Source organism: Pinus tabuliformis, chromosome 9 (assembly GCF_031772625.1).
Source record: "Pinus tabuliformis cultivar Carrire ecotype Pingquan chromosome 9, CPIR1, whole genome shotgun sequence".
NCBI lineage: Eukaryota > Viridiplantae > Streptophyta > Pinopsida > Pinales > Pinaceae > Pinus > Pinus tabuliformis.
In genome coordinates, this window is record NC_142307.1 from 34,291,108 (window position 1) to 34,314,454 (window position 23,347).

Consider the following 23,347-nt stretch of genomic DNA (forward strand, 5'->3'; position numbering starts at 1 on the left):
CTAAAACAAATGAGTTGACAGGTTATTAAATATTTAGCAGCCCGAGGAAGGATAATCATTTTCTTGGTGATGGGTAGTTATAATCAAGTATCTCATTCAGACCTTTCTCACGATCCAAAGTCATTTCATAGAAGCTTTCAATCTTAATTACTAGATATCGTTTGCACTGATATATCTTGTCTATCTTAGGAAAGAGACAAAAGACATGTCCCTAAGAAAGGTGATGCAGAAACAGAGAAAACAGACCATTTTTGAAGCTGAGTTTACTGAGATGGCTCCTATCTTTGTCGATATAGTTTGTGATGTTGCCGGAGGTGCAATAAATTGGGAAGTAATTTGCAATAGGCTGGAGGATGAGCGTCCTAAAATCACTGTTACGAGAGCAACAATTGATTCAAAACGACCTTCAAAATTCAATGTAGAGATGCTTCCTGTCATTCCTTCATAGGATAAGAGCAAGGGCTAAAATCCTACCCCATATAGGCATGATCAGGTGGGTGATTGAAAACATTATCATTGAAGATAGGCAGTTCAAGAATTCAAAGATGGGTCTTATAAGGTTGTTCAGAGTAGAGGATCTGAAGAAGATGTACCACATACCTGATCCCCAAGATATCTACGACAACACATTTATGGCTAACTTCGCAAAGAAGAATCCAGACCCCTTCAAGCTAATTCAGGGTTGGAGGGTGTTAGAAAACAAATTCAAGTATGAAAAAGTAGGTATGTATGTTATAGCCTCTTTGTAAAACCCCTACAACTATGCAACAACCATGTTATGTAGATTGTATGGGCTACCCAATAATACAAAGTTTTCAATAGAATGGATTCCTCTGATTGATGCTTGTGTTAATTCCCATATCATTAATTGGAATTCCATCATATCTGACAACTTAGCCACCACCATTACTGAATATGGACAAAAGAAAGCCTCCTTTTCAGATAATCTCCCTCCCTTCTATTTTAGTGCCTACATTATGGATGCTATCTGTTTTTGCACAACATTTCCAACCATGGGTTGGAAATGGACCTTACAAGATCCTTACCCAATCCCTCTTAGTCATAAACAAATATGGGTGTCACATTACATACCTCACTTCTATAAGATATTCCATGCTGTTGTGTTGCCCCTACATCAAATTATTTTCAATAAGAAAGCCCCTAGGCTCTCCCAAGAAGCTGCAGCAGACCTGCTTACTGTTGGCAAGTATTTTATTGAAGAGTGGTTCACCTATATTAGGGTTTGTGGTAGCACAACTGATCCACACATCCTTCCTTTATATGTTTCCGATAAGTTATCAGCAAGAGAGATTTCCTACCAGACTGTGGGAAAGGGCCTGACTAAAGTTCTCAAAGACGACAAGAAGTCATTATGGCCCATTTTCCTTGTCAAACGTGGTTCTTTTGCTTTAGCCAATTTTGTTTATGCCACTAAGGAATCAACACATATGGAAGCCCTCAGGCTTCATACACTGCCTAAGAGGCAATTTGATTCAAACAAAGTGGCATACAATGTCACTACTGGAGTTAAACTCAAGCCATACAATCATGATGATAATCATTTTGAGGATTTGTTATAGTCAACCATATCCTTCGAATAAGCGTTCGAATGGGAAAAAGAAAATCTAAAACCTAAATATTTTCAAAGATTTCAGGAATTCAGAGATGATAGGCTCCAAGTGATCCCAATACATCTATTAAAACCTGAGGATAAGTCTACTCCAAGCATCACTGTTGATAGTGTATGCCCTAGCTCTCAAATATACTCTCAGGTAAACACTGAGAAGACACCAGACACAGGGAAGCCCCAAGATGCTGACAACATAGCTGAGTCCTGTAGGAAGTTAGCTGAGAAGCAAGTGATGAGAAACCCAGCTACAGAAATCGGTTCAGAGACCAAAGGTGGTAGTTTGGAGCAGGAGTGGGATCAGTTTAATTAGAAATTGCAAGGCACTTCCAGAGCCTCAAATACCCAAGAAACAGAGGAATTAAAAACTCCTTCACATGTTCATAAAGATACAGAGCCCAAGTCTATAGACAGACAATCTACACCTATGGAGAAACAAGCAACAACATCCCAGCATACTAAAATTATCCCTGCTCTGCCCACATCGGAGATTGTTCTCAAATTAACTGAAATACCTCCACTTGATGTGTTCTATAGCCCTCTCGACAAGGCTGAATTTAGAAGGCATAAAAAAAGGAGAAGGGTAGATGCACTTGAATTCCCACCAGGAAACGAGCCCATGGACATTGTCTGGAAGGAAATTCCTTTCAATTTGACCAAGAACTTGACTAGACTATCACAGTTGACTAGACTATCACAGTTCAAGGAAATTCCTTCTCTACTCTGCTAAGGGAGAAAGAGGAGAGAATTGCACAACTCGAACAAGAGCTTGAGGCAGAGAAAGAAAGCGCAAAGGGGAAAGTGGCGTAGCAACTAAAGCAATTGCAACAAGACATGGCGGTCCTGAAAATAAGCCATGAGGCCGATATATCTATCAAAAACATGCAACTCCATGAAATGCAACGATCCATGGACAGATACAAGGACGTTCCCACTACTGAGGAGTTCATCAAAGAGGCCTTCGAATTAAATTCCCTTCTCGTGAGACAACAAGAGTATTTCTGCCAAAAGATGTCACATATTACTCCCCATATGACTACTAGCGACCAGCTAACAGACAAGGCAATTGACCAGAGAACGGAGTTTAATGATTTAAACATTAGAATTTGTGAGTTCATTGAGTGGCAGGAAACATAAGATGGAAAGAAGTCTAATCTACTCGAGATTGAAGAAACTCATAAAGACATTCTATTTACAGATTGGGATGCTAGAATCAAACAGGCTAAGCTAGCAGTCGCAAGGGTAGCTGGAGTATCAAAGAACATTGTCAAAGTATTGAACCACATCCTGTTCAACACCAATATCATCAAGGAAGGCAATAGGAAAGAAATGGCTGATTTAACTACTCTGTATAAAGACTGGCAAGAAAAGGTGAGGATTCAAAGAGAGGCAATTGTGAAACTAACCACGACCAACTGGGAGTCATATTGGCAGTATTTGGTTAAGCCACATAGCCAGATTATGGCTCTCAACTATTCCCTTCACACGACTCAAAGGATGTTGCCACCGCTCACCAATGCGATCTTCACCAGACAACTTAGGATTTCGGACCACCTCCTCAAATTCAATCGATGACCGATATTTGCGATTTAAACGACAAGATGGCAGACACCAAGTCATCCTCTTAGCTTTGTTTATTTAGCCTCTCTTTATTTTTGGAGTTAGTTACCTAGTTAGGAGGAAGGTTGTTTGAAACCTCCTCAAATTTTGTATAATCTATTTTGCACATTTAGTTAGAGTAGCATTTATACCCTTTTCATGCATTTAGAGAAGGGTCCAGAATTTTATCAAAAACATTTGCAAAGAATGCATTATTGTAAGTTTGTGAATGCTTTGGTGACATGATGGAACATGATCGTTTCTTTTAGATATCAAACTACTTTCCTTTGTTGATGCACTTTTGTATTCTTGGGATACAATTTGATTTGAAGAAAGAAGTTGGTCTATGTCATTTGTCAAATGAGCAGGGCTTCACACATATGGTACTATTATCGTGTATGATTGATTCTGTTTACCTTTAATTAGTGTCAAAACTTTACTTTCATGGATTATATGTGATATTTATTATTTCTGTTAAGCATTAATTGCACTCTTGTATGATGCCTAGCCAAGGTTGTGATTTTCATATATAACTCATCATATATGCGATATATTTTATAAATTCCTTTGACTAACTATTTAGTCAAAATAATTATCTTTTACGTTATCATCTCTATTTAGTTGTGTTCAATCTTTATTATCACATGCTAAATAGATATCCTTGTAGATCACATATCACACAAGAACACCCAGGTTTATATTAGAATAAGTTAGTTAGAGAAATTGCATTGTAGAATAGGTCACTTAGATTATCATTATTCTATTGAAAAGCACTCATAAATGGAAAAGGAGCTGTCTTAAGGTCCGGATTGGGTGGTTATCCCCCATGTTTCGGCAACAGAATTCTGAGGCCGCAACATTTTGGTGCTAGAAGGAGGGCATTCAACCATGAATGGTAGATGAAGCTAAAAATCATTTGAAAAACATTCAAAAGAGTCAAAACCCCTCCACCATTTCTACCCCTTCTCAAACTCGTTTAGAATCTCCCGATCAGAAGTCTGAAGTAGTAGAAACATCTCCCTCGTCCCTTGAAGTAGTAAGGTGACCACCTTCCCCAGATTACACTCTTGAGTCTACCGAAGTTCATTCTTTGATACAACAATTATAATACATATCCATTTCTGCAGAGAAACCATAGAGACCCGAAATATCTGAAGAGAGTGTTACCTCCTTATTACAACAAACTGGTGTATTGACTAGACTGCAAAGTGAGAGACTTGGGGTTACCCCTTTCGAGTTCCCCATTCCTCCACGACATAAGAAATTCACTTCATCAACATATGAATCAGATACTAGTGAGATCACATCACCTTTCCATCCATTTACTCCTCCATCCACTTCTATCCAGTCCACAACTTCTCAAACATCCACTTCTCCAATTAGTACTACAATTATTAGTACTAATCTAGTAATAAGTTCTTTGCCATCTATACCTACTTCTGGACCGACCTTCCATTTTCCTAGTCCCCAACTCAAGCTATGGCCAATCAACGTTGGACAAATCCTGGTGCTATCCTAGTTGCAAATCCAAATGCACTCCTAGTAAACCTAGAAAAATGGTTGCCTAAGTATAATCCTGACGATGCTCTCCTGGTCGAAGAACATCTAAATAATCTTATGTTAGCCATGAATATCAATGGGGTTGCACATGAAGATGTTGTAATAAGACTATTTCCTTATACTTTCCAAGGATCTGCTGGGTCTTTGTATTTTTCCCTTCCAACAGGTTCAATTAGAGACTAGGATACTTTTCAAGAAGTGTTTCTTGCAAAATTTTGTGATGATAGGACCATAGCATCCTTGATCAATGATCTTTCTAATTTGAAAGCTAATCCAGATGAAAATATCAAAGATTTCAACTCCAGATTTAACAAATTGCTAAACAAAATCCTAGCTGCCTTTAAAACTGTTGTAGATGTACAAATAGAACGATATATATCATCTATGCCTTCTAATATTGCAATTTTTTTAGATAGAGCCAATAAGGCTACCCTTGTAGAAAACATGAAAGAAGCCCTGTCTGTAGAAAGAAGAATCATAGCTTTGGAAAAAAGATCACAAACAGATGAAAGGAAGACCAAAAAAGTGACATTTAAGGATGACTCTAAGAAGAAGGCTTCAAAAGACCCTTTCAATCTTGAGGGCCTTTAGAAAGTGTTAAAGACAATGTCCAACGAAATGGTTGAAATTAAAATCAAGTTGCAGAATCCTCTGCTCCTAAGAAACCTTTTCGATCATTCAAAAGGAACCCTTCTTCTACGTTACAACCCCCAAACACCATTTCAAATGTTGAATCTGACCAAGAAGCAGAATAAGATTTGCCAAATGAAGAGGCAGCCGAAACGGATGAAGAAATTGAACTAAACGTGATGTGGGATTTTATTCTCCCAACTGAAGAAGAGGCACAAGCAATGCTAGTGACTACAATAAGTAAAAACTATCCTGACATGTCTATCACAAATCACAAGCAGAACGTTGATACTCCTGCAAAGGGGAAAACAATAGCTAAGAAATCTGAGACTATCCAAACTAATCCTATCCCTACAGATTCTCCAAATGCCTCAAAAACATTGGTAATTTTAGACATGGTCGAATACAGTATAGTGGAAGACATGAAGAAGACTAGAGATAACATCTCGCTGCATGAGCTCACTAAACTCAAACAGTAGCAGAAGATTTTATTAAGGGAATTGAAAGCAGTTCCAGTATCCCCTCTGCCATCTACTATAGTTACTCAAGCTACCTACAATATGGGAAAACCTCCCTCATCCTCAAACAAGGTAGATCCCTCAGATCTTGTTCTGATTGGTGATAGGTATATTTCTCATGTTCCTCCGTTTCTACTCACGTAAGAAATTTTCAACAGGAAAGTTCACAACTGTCTTGTTGATTCAAGAGACTCCTCAAATATAATGCCAAGGGCTGTGTGTACCAAATTGGAAATTACACCTCAAAAATATGTTGTGCACATAGTTCAGCTAGATAGGACAAAAGTTGAGGTGCTTGGAGAGATAACATTAGTTTCAATTAGGATTTCCTCTAATCCAAAAGTTTCCCAAATAATTGATATTCTGGTAGCCGATATCCCTGAATTTTATGGTTTAATTCTCAGTATGGATTGGTCTGAAAAGATGCACGGTTATTTCACAACTGATTGGTCTCACATGTGGTTGCCACACAATGGTAAACCTAACCAAATCAGGGTAGACCGAGAGAAATTCATGACATATGCGGTCAACGACCTCGAGGGAAGCAACAAACCTATTGCTTTCACTAATAATATCATTGGAAATTACTCATCCGAGTCCTCTTTAGGATCCTTTAATGCTCAAAGGTCTCCCTTTTTAGATAACACCGTAGTCTCTCAAATAGAAATTTTTTCACAAACAGATCCTTCCAAATGTCTAAATTTAGTAGATAAAGTTTATAATAACTCTCTGTTCTGGACTCTCTATTTTGACAGCTCTAAATAAGAAGATGGTGCAGGTGCATGATGCATTTTGATTAGTACACAAGGGGAGAAAACCATGCTAGCCTGCAGACTTGAATTCCAGTGCACTAACAATGCCGCTGAATATGAAGCACTAATCCAAAAAATGTATAAAGCCATCGGTCTTAATGTCAAGTACCTGCAAGTCTACAGTGATTTAGAGATAATTGTGAAACATGTGAGAAATACAGTTCATTGTGTCTTTAGGCACCTTAAACACTATCAATCTTTAGCTCAGAAATTGACTTCTCATTTTTCTACTTTCAACATATCTTCAGTCCCTAGATTACAAAACGCAAGTGCGTACTTACTTGCTAATGTGGCATCCAGGCTTATACCCTCAGAAGATTTTAGTTGAGACATATTTTCAATAGAATTAATATTTAGGCCATTAATTCCCGTCAATGTAACAAATTGGAGTGTATTCAACAACGATGTGGATATAGTTAATAGCACAAACTGATTCATCTCCCCAGTAGTGAAGGGGAAGTTGAGGTAACTGAACCCAAATAGGAACAACAGTGGGTATGTCCAACTCTAGATCAAAGTCCGGAGTCCATTTGTTGAGATATAATTCTCTTGAAATCATGAAATAAGGCCCATTTCGGAAAATTAAGTCTTTATCTTCTTTTGTTTTAAAATGAAAAGTGAAATATTCTTTCCCACAAAATCTAATGGAGATTTTCCCTTGAGTTTTATCTGACCAGTTCCTTTCCACCCATATTTGCACTATTTTTGGAGATGGCCAAAGCCTAGTAAATTGCCCAATGAGACCTTGTTCTGCTAAAGCAAGGGCCGCCATGTGAGGCAAGGTTGGAGGTAAGATTAATTCCTGTAAACCATCAAGTTTTTTCATGAATTTGGAGACTGTAGGGCGAGGTCTTTGAGGCTGTAATGAGATGACCAAGGCAGAGAAAGCCTGCCGAAGAGAGGCCTCCTCCGGTGGAGCCTCTGGAGGGGCCATGCCAAGGGCCGAGGGCTGAAGTAGAAAGCGCAGTCAGAGGAAACCTAGCAGGCCGTGTGCGGGGGATATAAGACCATTTAGAAAAAAACAATATTATGTTATGACACTATAGACTCTGATAATAATTATTATTCATTTTACGAACAAACGCTTATCCTTATAGAATATGAGGGTTTTATTATTAGTGAAAAAAAGAATCTTTAACCTAGTAAGGCTTTTTGCAGATCAACATCTTAAAAACTCTATCATTATCACCCAAAACTCTCAAAAGAGCCAATGATCCATCCCATCTGTTAAAATTTTCCTTTTTTAGAATATAATTCTAAAATATAAAAAAAAAATTAAAAGATAAAAAGTATCATTACGAGCTTGTTTTCCACGTTCATAGGGAAGTGATTAAATTGATATTACCAATACTGCATACCAAACATGGTATTAGCTAATGGTCCCCTCGATCAGAAGACAAGGGGTCTCATCAAGAGCCAGCTTGTTCAGTTTAGTTACAACCAATGAATGACATTGTCATTAGTAGGTTACCACGCCTAGACAATGTCTTTTAAGAAACCAAAAAGAGAAAAATTACATTCAAAAAAGGAAAAAGAGGACAAGGTCGAAGTGAATATCATTTTGAGATTTGAAAATTCATATAGGTGGGACAATGAATCATTGTTGGTTAAAAGATAACCATGTCGAGGATATGAATGCCTGCTGGCAACAAAAGCTCTATCTGTGGTAAATGAGTAAACTACAAAAAACTAATCTGCAAAAGACACCTACTATATTTCTTTAAACTTTATTAGCTGATGCAAGTGCTTATACTTCTATCATTACAAGAGTAAAGTAATTAAGTAAATAAGTTGAGCAAGTAATGATGATTCCATAGACATGTTGTTTACTTTATAACTCATGTAATCATTATTCTTATAACCCTAATTACTTTGAAAGTTTTTAGAAATTTTAGAAAACTACTCAGTGATAATTGGTTCTCCCAAGTGAATCACCAATTGTTGTACTACGAAACAGCCCCCCATTTACAACAAACAATAGCTAGGATTAGAATTGTAAATGGGGACCCTTTTAAATTTTTAGTCTTAGGATAATAAAACCCTAATTCTAAGAAATTTCCTAGCCAAACCTTGCAAAACTAACTAAGGATGAAATCCATATCACAGATCGTAAATCACACTTTTCCACATGACCATGTTAAAAAACCTTCACAAAAGTGCGATATGTGATTAGGTTTCCTGCTGCGATAAAATCACCTTGTCATTTCACACTCGCATAGTTTGTGAGAAACTTGACCAAGCCATTAGAACAACCACAAACAATTTGTGAAATGCGATATTGCAATCTCCGCAATCGCATTATGCTTAATACATCTGGTAACACTATACTGTATCCCTTTTAAGATGGCGATGTGCGATTAAGTCCGGTAAAGTGTGTGGAATAATTATGTTTTAAATGCTAAAACAAATGAGTTGATAGGTTATTAAATATTTAGTGGCCTGAGGAAGGATAATCATTTTCTTGGTTATGGGTAGTTATAATCGAGTATCTCATTAAAACCTTTCTCATGATCCAAAGCCATTTCACATAAGCTTTCAATCTTAATTACTATATATCCTCTGTGCTGATATATTTTGTCTATCTCAAGAAAGCGACAAAAGACATGTCCCTAAGAAAGGTGATGCAGAAACAGAGCAAACAGACCATTGTTGAAGCTGAGTTTACAGAGATGGCTCCTATCTTTGCTGATATAGTTTGTGATGCTGCTCAAGGCGCAACATCTTTGGAAGTAATTTACAATAGGTTGGAGGACGAGCGTCCTAAAATAACAGTTACGAGAGCAACAACTGACTAAAAAAGGCCTTCAGAACTTCAATGTAGAGATGCTTCCTGTTCATTCCTTCATAGGATAGGAGAAAGGGATAAAATCCTCCCCTATACATACATGATCATGTCTCAAATATGCCATACAAGCCCACGTCCGACTGCAACACCTAATCTCATGGCTGGATGCTTGCAAGATAGCTCGTGAAGTAGAACGCGCGTTAGCGGCCCAGTCGACTCATCCGAATTTCATAGCCAAGGGTCGCCCCACCCAGGCTCCAAGCACTACCCAAACACTTAAGGTTCAAAAGGTGTCACTAGCGGAAATGGCGGAAAGAAGAAAGCAAGGATTGTATTACTACTGTGATGAGAAATACTCCCCGGGGCATAAATGAAAGGAACCCAAATTCTTTCAAATTGATGCTACTGATCACAGTTCATCGGAGGAAGCCCCCACCATTTGAGGAACTAGAGGAGGAAGATGAGGACAACCGGCCGGAAAATGCGCTCCCAGCTACACCTAAAGAACCAGTTATCTCGCTTCATGCTTTGGCAGGGATTTCTTCTCCCCAAACTCTCAAAATCAAAGGTTTCATTAAGTATTTCCTTGTAGTAGTCTTGATTGATAGTGGCAGCACACATAACTTTATCCATCAAAGAGTCACTGAAGCGGTGCATTTTTTTGTCAGAGCAGTCTCTAATTTCCAGGTCCAAATTGCTGATGGGGGGACAATGAAATGTGAAGGCTACTATAAAAATGTCAAACTTCAAATGGTGGATTATCAACTAAAGACCCACATGTTTGCCATACACATGGGTGGGTGTGACATTGTCTTGGGTGCTGAATGGCTCCGAACACTCGGCCCAATCACAATGGATTTCCAGCAGTTATATATGAGCTTTAAGCAGAATAACCACACACATACCCTCCGCGGACTCCAGGCGGGTGCTCCCTCTATCATCAACTCGCATAGGATGGAAAAATTGTTAAAAAAGGGCCACCATGGAGTTATAGCCCAGTTTAATGCCATCCAGGCCTTCGAACCCACTTCTATTCATATTCATCCTGAGATGAAACAAATCTTAAACAACCATCTGCCGATCTTTGACAAGCCTCATGAGCTTCCACCCTCAAGAGGGGAACATGATCATAGCACTACTTTGGTCCTAGAGGCACAACCACCAAATGTGTGCCCATATAGATATCCGTTTGCCCAAAGAATGAAATTGAAAAAATCATCAAGGAACTCCTCGAAACAGGCGTCATTCGTCCTAGCATTAGTCCTTACTCATCGCCTGTGGTCATGGTGCTCAAGAAAGATGGGGAATGGCGTATGTGTCCAGACTTCAGGGCCCTCAAAAAGCTGACGGTCAAAGATAAATTTCCCATCCCGGTTGTTGATGATTTGTTGGATGAACTAAATGGGGCTCAATTCTTTACTAAGCTCGACCTTCGCTCGGGCTATCACCAAATTTGCATGAAAGAAGTAGACATTCCAAAGACTTCTTTCTGAACTCATGAAGGCCATTATGAATTCCTCGTCATGCCATTTGGTCTTTGTAATGCCCCATCCACTTTTCATAGCCTCATGAACCACCTGCTTAAACCATATCTCAAAAACTTTGTCCTTGTTTTCTTTGATGACATCCTCATCTACAACCTCACCTGAGCAACACATCTCCAGCATGTAGATCTGCTCTTGCAACTGCTCTGGAAGCATAAATTATTTGTCAATATGTCTAAGTGCTATTTTGGCATGGAAAAAGTTGAGTATTTGGGCCACATTGTGGGGCGTGAAGGTGTCAGGGTGGACCCCAAAAATATCCAGGCAATGCAGGAGTGGCCTCAACCAAAGGCCTTGAAGAGCTTGAGAGGATTTTTGGGTCTCACAGGCTACTATCACAAATTTGTCCACAATTATGGTCGCATTGCTAGACCCCTCACTCACCTTCTCAATAAAAATTCATTTCTCTGGAATAATGAAGCGTAACAGGCATTTATAGCTCTCAAACATGCCATGTGTTCCACTCCCGTATTAGCACTACCTGACTTCACCAAATCTTTTGTGATTGAATGTGATGCTTTAGGTACGGGTATTGGGGCGGTCTTAATGTAGGAAGGTCGACCCTTGGCCTTCACTAACCAACAACTAAGTGGGACAAATCTGGGACAATCTACCTATGAGAAGGAGATGATGGCCATCTTACATGCAGTGGATACTTGGCAACCATACTTATTGGAGCAACGTTTCCAAATCTGCACAGACCATCAAAGCCTTAAATATTTTTTGGAGCAACATCTATCCTTGCCACAACAAAATAAATGGCTCGCCAAAATTTTGGGATATGATTATGAGATAATTTACAAGAAAGGGCGTGAAAATGTCGTAGCAGATGCTTTATCACGCCAATTTGAGGAGGAAAGCACCCTGCTCGCAATCTCCCTTCCCATTCTAGAATGGATTGAAGAGGCTCGCAAGGAATGGTTTTCACATCCCTTGCTCTCCCAACTCATTAATAAATTGTAGGCGGATTCGAATTCCACAGCGGGCTACTCTTGGCAGGATGAGATTCTTTGCTACAAGGACAAAGTAGTGATATCACCAACATCCACCCTCAAAAGTCGCATTTTGGCGGAGTTGCACTCATCTCCCACTACAGGCCATTCAGGCTTTCAGAAGATTTATGCTCGCACTCAACGTTCATTCTTTTGGATAGGCATGAAAAAGGAAATTCTTACTTTTGTAGTTGAGTGTGACGTGTGTCAGCGCCAAAAAGGAGAAACAGTCAAATCCCCAGGCACATTACAGCCATTGGCCATCCCGGCCTCAATCTGGACGGAGGTTTCTATGGACTTCGTTACGGGTCTTCCAAATTCAGGCAACAAGTCAGTCATCATGGTGGTTGTGGAAAAACTTTCTAAGTATGCTCATTTTTGCGCCCTACCCCATCCTTTTACACCAACTTTGGTGGCTCAATCTTTCATGGACCAGATCTTCAAATTTCATGGCATGCCCACTTCCATTGTGTCTGATCGTGACCCGATCTTCACCAGTAACTTTTGGCAGGAACTCTTCAGGCTACAAGGTACCCAACTACAACTCAGTATTTCCTATCATCCCCAAACTGATGGTCAAACTGAAGCAGTCAAGAAATGTCTAGAGACCTACCTTAGGTGTTTCACTTCAGAAGAACAACATCTATGGGTACAGTGGTTACCTCTAGGCGAATGGTGGTATAACACTAACTATCATGCCATCACCAAGATGACTCCATATGAAGCAGTATATGGTCAACTCCCTCCTTCACCTACTTCTTATATCTAGGGATGCTCAAAGGTACAAGCAGTGGATCAAATCCTACAAAATCGCACAAACATGTTGGCCCACCTCAGAGAGAATCTCCATCAAGCTAAAAAATCGCATGAAGGAACAGGCAGATCAACATCGTTAAGAACGCAAATTTCAAGAAGGGGATAAGGTATTCTTGAGGTTGCAACCATATAAGCAAACAACCCTCAAAGACAAGGGTTGTCAGAAATTATATCCAAAATTCTACGGACCATATCAAGTACTTCATCACATCGGAGAAGTAGCCTACAAGCTAGCTTTGCCACCCACTGCAAAAATCCATCCAGTCTTCCGTGTCTCATGCCTCAAGAAAGTGGTTGGGAACCATTGCCGAATTCAAACCAGTCTACCGGAATTGGATGAAGAAGGTTCAATCTGGCTCCAACCTGAACAGGTTCTTAACACGCGAGAATGGCACCTGTGCAATTGCATGATCAAGGAAGTCCTCGTCAAGTGGAAAGACACCTCTCCAGAAGATGCGACCTAGGAACCAACCACTGCCCTTCAGCAGTTTCCACAGCTTCAGCCTTGAGGAGAAGGCTATTTTTATGGGGGAGGGCATGTTAGGGTCCAACCCTAACCCCCTTATTTATGTAATAGGGTCGAGTCATAGTTATAATTAAGTAAAGAGTCAATAAAGCCCATATTAATAATTGTAAGTGGTTGACCCGCATTTAAGAAGGGACCACAGTTAGTTGCAAATGGGCCATGGTATTAGATAGATGGTGTTAATAAGAGCCATGGTACTGACCCATGGTATTGCATGTATGAATCCTATATAAAGGATAAAAACTCCCCTCGAGGAGTGTCGTGTCTTATTTTGTAATTAAGCCGAGCTCTATTGGAGGTTGCCCCCTCGAAGAGGCAAGTGAACATTGCTTTCATTTTTGAATAATAAAATGCATGATGTTATTTCTTATTGTTATGTGTTCTGGGTATATTTCTTCGCATATTTGGTATTCTGGTATCTTCTCGTAGGTCAAGAGCATAACATATCACATGTCTTATCCTGTGTTACATTAGTTCCTATAAACAACGAAAAATATTGAAATTTGTCTTAATTGAATTATATGTAAATGAACAATGTCGAGAAGAACTGTTGAGAGATTGAGAGGGGGTGGTGTCGAAAATGATTAGGAAGTTCCTTATGAATGAAACCCAACTTCTTTGGGCGCATGCTAAAATACCTCTCCCGTGAAAGTTTCAGAATGGATCTCAAAGGTGGTTTCATGTAGTGAAGATGAAATATGTAGGCGGTTTTAGGCAAGATGACGCAGCCCAGACCTCTCCCAGACCACAACTACCAGGATCTTCTTCAATCGTGCACATAAACCATGCATCTCAACCCACTCCAGGGTGTACACTTGAAAATTTGAAAGCTTACTTCAATCGTTGTAATCTCAAGACAAAAAAAAACCCATGCTTGAATTTAAATACACGGCTATGATAACCATACTCGTTATTCACAATGTTTTTCAAGAAACTCTTAAAGAACCAAGGCCATGCGCATACCCACTTACCACAGCAAACTTTGGTACCGGCGCTGGTTAAGATCTGGCTTCTAAGCAAAAGCTCGAGAGTATATTTATATCGCCTTGACTTTAAACAACATATGGAACATCGGAATACATGCACCAGCTTACCAAAGATAAGGAGCGTATCAACAGAATTATAGTTTCATTTTATACCAATCTAGCTTCCGGCACAAGTAAATATACACCATGCATAGAAATGGCAATCTTCAGTTGGTTATTAACCATACGTACTCAATATGCACACAATGTAGATATGACGATATGGCGTAGGTTGTGGACCGGCGTTACCCCTCTTATGGACTGACCGCACGCATATTCACCTTCTTGATATATATGTATACGCTGGTTACAACACGGCCCCGTATGTGCTCCAAAATTTAATTTCAACGCAGAAGATAACCACCGAACTCCAGCTCCTCATAAGTGCCAAAACCGTAATCCTTTCGCCACGAACTCATAATCATAACATGATGTAAAATCACTTGGAATCACAGCGTGTCAATGGTTAACAATATTTGCGTGTTGGAAAAAACCCGATGTCCACCATCTGTCATTCGATGCGTGCAAACCATAATTGCACTCAAAGAATAAAACAAAGTCTCGCCCTTTCCTCCGCTCCAAAGTTTCGATCCAATCCAAATTGGAATCGGTGATTGCCAGAACTGAATGTTAGGTGAATCATCACCGATCTACAACGCCGATTCGGACTTTCGGACTTGATACAATTCTGAATTGAATTGAGAATCAATTTAACTCCGCTCCAAGTTTCCCCGAAGTCCTCTCCATTGAATTTAAGAAAACACAGTCCACAACCATTTAATATGAATGTACAGCAAAACAAAGCTCTGACTTCCACGATTCATCATAAATCAAATGCACAACACATCTATATATCTATTTTACACCTCCATGCGCTCACCCGTCGCTGCCTCTGTTCCAGTAGAACCACGCGCATAAGGCATATAGATTATGTAATACATACACAGTGAAAGGCAAAATCCGCGGACGGTTGTAAGCTTTACATGCAAGGATGGTGAGCTGTTTTTATGACAGAGATCGTTTCAACCACGCATATCATTAATGGATGTCTGCTTCATCACATCAGTTGCGCCCACCGATTTAATATGCCGGCATATATATATACCATAAACACATATGTCATTGCAATTCAATACGATTTCACAACACTGCCCAAACAAAGCCTTAAAATCGACCTCCGCACGCAGCCTTGTATTCCATCAGGAATATAAGGAACATGCCACGTGCTCTTGTCCTGAATCTAAGCGATAGCACATGCGACAATGATAGTCATAACCGCCCTGAAGTTAATTCCTGTGCGCGTCAGCACTTATACACAATTTTAGTTCATGGTTAATGAATCCACGGAATTTCAATTCCGACTCACTAATACAGTTCCGCTGTAAATAGACACAGAAAACCACGATTCTGCTTAACCAAGGCTAGACACAAGTTTTATTGCATATGCATTTCATCAATTCGCCCATACACAAAACGCCAACCGGGATTAATACACAGTCAATTCTTCTGCACATTAACAATACAAAACTAGTTTTATACATATGAAAACTTGGCCAGATATTCAGGTCAATGGCCTTTTTACAATTGCCCAAAGCTCCCAAGCAGAACTTCTCACACTCAGTTAGGGCTACCGGAAACCTTTTCGCGTGAAACGAAAGGGGTTCCTCACTAGAACAGATGCTCCGAACGCAACAGAGCAGTCCTCTCGGCCCGAAAGCAGTCAGAAACAACAGATCTAGGAAACGACAGCCGCATGCAGTTCTACCAGCTTCAGATTTGGATCACCAACGGACGTGGCCCTCAAATAGCTCTGATACCATGTAGGAATTTACAGGGTAAGTTCCACAGAAAGAATACCAAAAGGACACCGCTCACAACTAGATCTCAAATCAATACACCAGTATTTTTGACATGGTTAAAACCCTCAGAGTGCAAGGAGGGAAACAGTCCACAGCCTGTCCCAACGTGGGTACTACAGGCAATTTATTAATCAAAGAATGAAATTTTACATAAGCTTCTCTCATGCACGGATTACCCGAACAATGACCCTCCATGCGCTTTAAATAGAACTCATGGACCAATCGGGTGTCAAGCCACGGATCAAGTGTCGGTAATACCGAGGTGAGAGTGAACCGTCAGATCACTACATATCGTGACCGTCGGATTGTAAGTTACAAAATGTACAACGGTAAAGAAACACACTTTACCTAACTCTAACCTAACTCTATACTAGACCAAGTTGAACTTAACTACATCCTATGTGTCGGAATATCCTAACATGCATCAGACTCCCAACGTTAAACTAAACATGATCGCCTGATCATGTGTTTGGATCTGTGTATGCCTGGATCCCATATCTTGTGTTGTAACTTTCCACTTGCTGCACTTTCACAATCTGTCTCTATTTTCATTTTGCTGCTGCTTCTCTTCCTTGCTACTGCTGGTTTCTTCCGGGATTCTTTTGTTATCAGTCTTCTGATACTTTCAATCTCACGGTCTATTAAATCTCCCGGATGTTGGTTTCTTGCTGCCTGCTGAGCTAAGACGGCTTGCTCAGTTTGTACTGTCACTTGCTGACTTCTTGCTTCTATTCTTGTTTCTGTTCTGACTTGTTCAGTCTTCACTGCCACCCAATCATCCATGCCCTCTTGTTTTCTAGAACAGAAAACTTCTTCTTCCTTCATTTGACTTCTTAATTGAGTCAAATGTTCTGCAACAATACCTGCATTCACAAAACACTTGTTAGAATAAAAATCAGAAGGCATCAGTGCCTTGTCCTCCTTTGCCAGCACTTCAGTATGCTGTCCTGAATTTTCCATCTCAACCAGCACATCAGTATGCTGATTCTCTTTGCCCAAAGAATCCTCTGAAGAATTCTCAAGACTGTCAACCAGTCTTTCTCCCACATCATCTACTTCCATGATATCTTTCTACACTCGTTCACTATACTGAACTCTTTCTTCTACCATTTCCCTGTCATACTCCGAATTTTTCAACAAATATTCTAGCAATGCAATTTCTTTGTGACATTGCTGAAGCATAACATCACCATCACTTACAGTCCCTGCATGCATACACAACTTGTCAGTTTGAAAACTACAAGTCTCAACAGCTTTAATCGTCGGTTCATATACCAGCTCTTCCAGCTGATCATCTTCTTCATTCACATGAACTTCTTCTTCAACAAAACCTGTAATCACATCACAACTGTCAGGTATAAAAACACAAGAGTTCACATTATCCAGCTGATCTGGATCTGCCCAGTAATTCAAGAAACCATCAATGATCTCCTCCTCTGTTTCATCAATAGAAACCTCCTCTTCCACCTCAGTTGCTCTGAGTTCTTCACGTCTCAATTGTACATCCATTATCTGCTCGAGCTTTCTCAGCTCTTCTGTCAACTCCATATTTATCTATTGATCTCTTTTCTGATGTAGCCTCTGCCACTTCACTTTCTTTCCCTTTAGTAGAAAGATCCATCCTCTATTCTGGTTTCCCTGCTCTTGCAGCCATTCCTCTAGTACCTGCAATTGCACTTTCATTACTACAATCTCTCTTTCTCTGACTTCTGCAGTCATCTCATTGCTATGGCATTCCTCTGAACCTCTTCTTTGATCCTCCATGATCATCTTCTCACTTGCCATGAGTTGCACTAGCCTCTGCAACAAGCTCTCCTGTCTTGCCGCCACTTACCTCACCAAGCTCTCCTCACTCAGTCTTTTGGTAAGTACTTGGTTCACTGCCTCCGGAACCTCTTTGAGCACTCTCCTCTGCTCACTCTCAAGCTATCTCTTCAACTCACCTTCTTCTTCAGGACACTGCAATTGTCCTCCTTATTCAGCCTTTAGCTGAATGCCAGGTTCAATGCCATCTTCTCTGCAACCAGAACTCTCATCACAAATTTCAAATCAGAAAAAAAAAATCATTTCACCTTCTAAGATCTTGCATGATCTCGCTTCATCTCCCACCTGCACGGCATCTCTGTGCTGCAAAATTCATCAGTCTCAAAATCTGATCTTATCACATGTAGTTACTAAAACAAAAAACTTCATCCTTCAAACAGAGCTATTCCAGCTCTGATACCAAAAATGACGCAGCCCAGACCTCTCCCAGGCCACAACTACCAGGATCTTCTTCAACCGTGCACATAAACCATGCATCTCAATGCACTCCAGGGTGTACACTTGAAAATTTGAAAGCTTACTTCAATCGTTGTAATCTCAAGACAAAAAAAAACCCATGCTTGAATTTAAATACACGGCTATGATAACCATACTCGTTATTCACAATGTTTTTCAAGAAACTCTTAAAGAACCAAGGCCATGCGCATACCCACTTACCACAGCAAACTTTGGTACCGGCGCTGGTTAAGATCTGGCTTCTAAGCAAAAGCTCGAGAGTATATTTATATCGCCTTGACTTTAAACAACATATGGAACATCGGAATACATGCACCAGCTTACCAAAGATAAGGAGCGTATCAACAGAATTATAGTTTCATTTTATACCAATCTAGCTTCCGGCACAAGTAAATATACACCAGGCATAGAAATGGCAATCTTCAGTTGGTTATTAACCATACGTACTCAATATGCGCACAATGTAGATATGACGATATGGCGTAGGTTGTGGACCGGCGTTACCCCTCTTATGGACTGACCGCACGCATATTCACCTTCTTGATATATATGTATACGCTGGTTACAACACGGCCCCGTATGTTCTCCAAACTTTAATTTCAACGCAGAAGATAACCACCGAACTCCAGCTCCTCGTAAGTGCCAAAACCGTAACCCTTTCGCCACGAACTCATAATCATAACATGATGTAAAATCACTTGGAATCACAACGTGTCAATGGTTAACAATATTTGCGTGTTGGAAAAAACCCGATGTCCACCATCTGTCATTCGATGCGTGCAAACCATAATTGCACTCAAAGAATAAAACAAAGTCTCGCCCTTTCCTCCGCTCCAAAGTTTCGATCCAATCCAAATTGGAATCGGTGATTGCCAGAACTGAATGTTAGGTGAATCATCACCGATCTACAACGCCGATTCGGACTTTCGGACTTGATACAATTCTGAATTGAATTGACAATCAATTTAACTCCGCTCCAAGTTTCCCCGAAGTCCTCTCCATTGAATTTAAGAAAACACAGTCCACAACCATTTAATATGAATGTACAGCAAAACAAAGCTCTGACTTCCACGATTCATCATAAATCAAATGCACAGCACATCTATATATCTATTTTACACCTCCATACGCTCACCCGTCGCTGCCTCTATTCCAGTAGAACCACGTGCATAAGGCATATAGATTATGTAATACATACACAGTGAAAAGGCAAAATCCGCGGACGGTTGTAAGCTTTACATGCAAGGATGGTGAGTTGTTTTTATGACAGAGATCGTTTCAACCACGCATATCATTAATGGATGTCTGCTTCATCACATCAGTTGCGCCCACCGATTTAATATCCCTGCATATATATATACCATAAACACATATGTCATTGCAATTCAATACGATTTCACAACACTACCCAAACAAAGCCTTAAAATCGACCTCCGCACGCAGCCTTGTATTCCATCAGGAATATAAGGAACATGCCACGTGCTCTTGTCCTGAATCTAAGCGATAGCACATGCGACAATGATAGTCATAACCGCCCTGAAGTTAATTCCTGTGCGCGTCAGCACTTATACACAATTTTAGTTCATGATTAATGAATCCACGGAATTTCAATTCCGACCCACTAATATAGTTCCGCTGTAAATAGACACAGAAAACCACGATTCTGCTTAACCAAGACTAGACACAAGTTTTATTGCATATGCATTTCATCAATTCGCCCATACACAAAACGCCAACCGGGATTAATACACAGTCAATTCTTCTGCACATTAACAATACAAAACTAGTTTTATACATATGAAAACTTGGCCAGATATTCAGGTCAATGGCCTTTTTACAATTGCCCAAAGCTCCCAAGCGGAACTTCTCACACTCACTCCTCACACTCCTTCCTTCTTTTTTCTCTAAAACTTCTTCTGTTTATACAATTTAAAAATATCATTAAATTAAATGCTCAATCCCCTTAGTATCTCAACAAATCCCTAAATCTCTCAACATCCCTAAAAGATAGATTCTCATCCCTAAGACTTAGAACTAATTCCAACTTATGCTCCCTCATTAATTCTAACTCTATTTTCTCTCATATTCCTTAAAAGAATATTTACAAAATCCTCACTTTCTCCTATTTTATTAAAAATAACAAATTAATTAATAAAATATTGAAATTTGTCACACCCCCTTTAATCACATATTTACAATGAAAAAAATGGTCTTGATGCTCCTGCATCACAAGGGCATAGTTTGGTTGTGGACACACCACCCTCAATTAAAATGTGATAGGATAGAGTGCCCCCGTGGTGAACTAGGCCCGTGGATGGACGATCCATTTGGATTGTGTTGCATCCTTGCTGTCCAATGTGAACACACTTTAAAGCAAACCCCTTTGTTAATTATTGTCAAGCCAGAGGGGTCCTGCAATGACGGTGGACTATTAGATTGGATCGCCTTGCGTTCATGTCATTGGAAACAAATCTACAATTAACGTAGGCAAAGTTGCCCAAAGGGTCATGTTCTGTGGAATTTGTATAGGATTGTGGATCACCTAGTAAGTGCTAAGGCGCCACAAGGAGAGAAAAAGGTTTCGCTGCATCAGTTACTCAATTATGGGAGAGGAGATTATTGCCCAACTCATATTATAATATGCACCAAAATTTGTAGTTATCTTATGGAGTGACTTAATAAGTGGACAAAATCAATTTTAAGGTGAATATTTTTTTTAGTTGAGGAAAAAAAGTAATTAACAAGCTTCAATTTAATAAATATATTACTCATGGATGAGAGAGGAGATTATCACTTAATCCACATTCTAATATGCACCCAAATTTATAATTATCTTATGGAGTGACTTAAAAGGTGGACAAAATCAACCTTTAAGATACATGTTTTTTTAGTAGAGGTGAAGTTTTAAGTAACAAAATTAAACTTAGAAATATATTACTGGTTAATGGGAGAGGAGACTATAACTCAATTCATATTCTAATATGCACCTAAATTTATAATTATCTTATGTAGTGACTTAATAAGTGGACAAACTCAACCTTTAAGGTGAACTATTTTTTTTAATGAGAGCAAAGTTTTAGTTAACATACTTCAACTTGGAAATATGTTTATGGGATAGGAGATTATCCCTCAATTCACATTCTAATATGTACCTAAATCTATAATTATCTTTTGGAGTGATTTAATAAGTGGACAAAGTCAACCTTTAAGGTGAAATGTTTTTTTAATAGAGGAAATGTTTTGATTAATGAACTTACTCCACTTTTAAGACGAAAGCCTTTTTTAATGGAGAAAATGTTTTGATTAACAAACTTATCAATTTTTAACAAATTTAATTTAATTATCAAGTAGCTATTAGGTGGATGGTATAAATTAATATCCATGAAATATGTTAGAATATTATTAGTAATAATCACTAATAAAAAGATAAGATTTCTCTCAAATTTAGTCATATATATATATTGGGCATGTGGTATTGACAACCCATAGTATTAGCGCATGGTATTGTAGCAAAGACTATTTACAAGTTACAAATTTCTCTCATAAAGTGGAGGTGAATCTCCATGGTTAATAATATTGTTACATATTTTTTGAAATGTATATATTAATTATTTTATGATTTGATATCTCTCAACATTTACTGACCATTTAATTTATATGATTGTATTGATTACCTTATGGAGTGACTTAACAAGTGAATAAAATCAGATTTTAAAATGAATGTTTTTTTTTTTAATAGAGACAATTTTAATTAGCAAAATTCAACTTAAAAATGTATTACTCATTTATAAAAAGGATATTATCACTCAATCCACATTCTAATACACATCTAGATTTAAAATTATCCTATGTAGTGACTTACTAAGTAGACAAAGTCAATCCTTAATGAACCAAAACCCAAAGGAAAAGCTCCAAAGTCAAAAGTAATCATAAAAAATGAGAAACTATAACCGTAAGACCTATTTGAAAGAGAATCTTAAGTAAAATGTAGTTGAATTTGTCCACTGATTAACCAACTTTTATATTTAAATTCATTTGGGGCAAAGATAGTTAAAGTGGACATACCATTTTTATATTTAAATTCATTTAGGGCAAAGATAGTTAAAGTGGACCACCTGAACCTACCTCTAATTTTATTTTAGAAAATTTAAAAATTTTAAATTATTTAAAAATTTCAAGCCAATTTTTATAGTTAAAATAAAAAATATATTTTTAAAGAATTAATAAAAATTATATATATATATAATTAATATTTTTAAAATATAAAATTATCTATTTATTTAAAATAATTTTTAATATTTGATTTTTTTTTAATAATTTAAATAAAAACTATCAACCTCCTAGATAATATAGGCGGGGATGCTAGACTACAAGAAATACATATCCTTACTATTATAGGCCATAATGCCCAATTAATTGAATCGTCGGTGTGACTCCTCAAATGTGGGCATTTCCTTAGAGAAGATTGTATATATATATATATATATATATATATATATATATATATATATATATATATATATATATATATATATATATATATATATATCTAAAGGGTTTGTGCTTCTTGGAGTTCACTGGTTTATTGCCATGGAAGAAAACTTCCTTTCTTGAGGTTCACTGGTTTGTTGCGGCGGAAGGAGAATTTTCTTTCTCAAAGTTCACTAGTTTGTTGCTGCCTCGGGAAAATTTTCTTGAGGTTCAGTCGTTTGTTGCTGCCGAATTAGGAGAGCAGAAGCACTTGTTGCCGTTAACCCGAGGCTAGCTCTTTTCA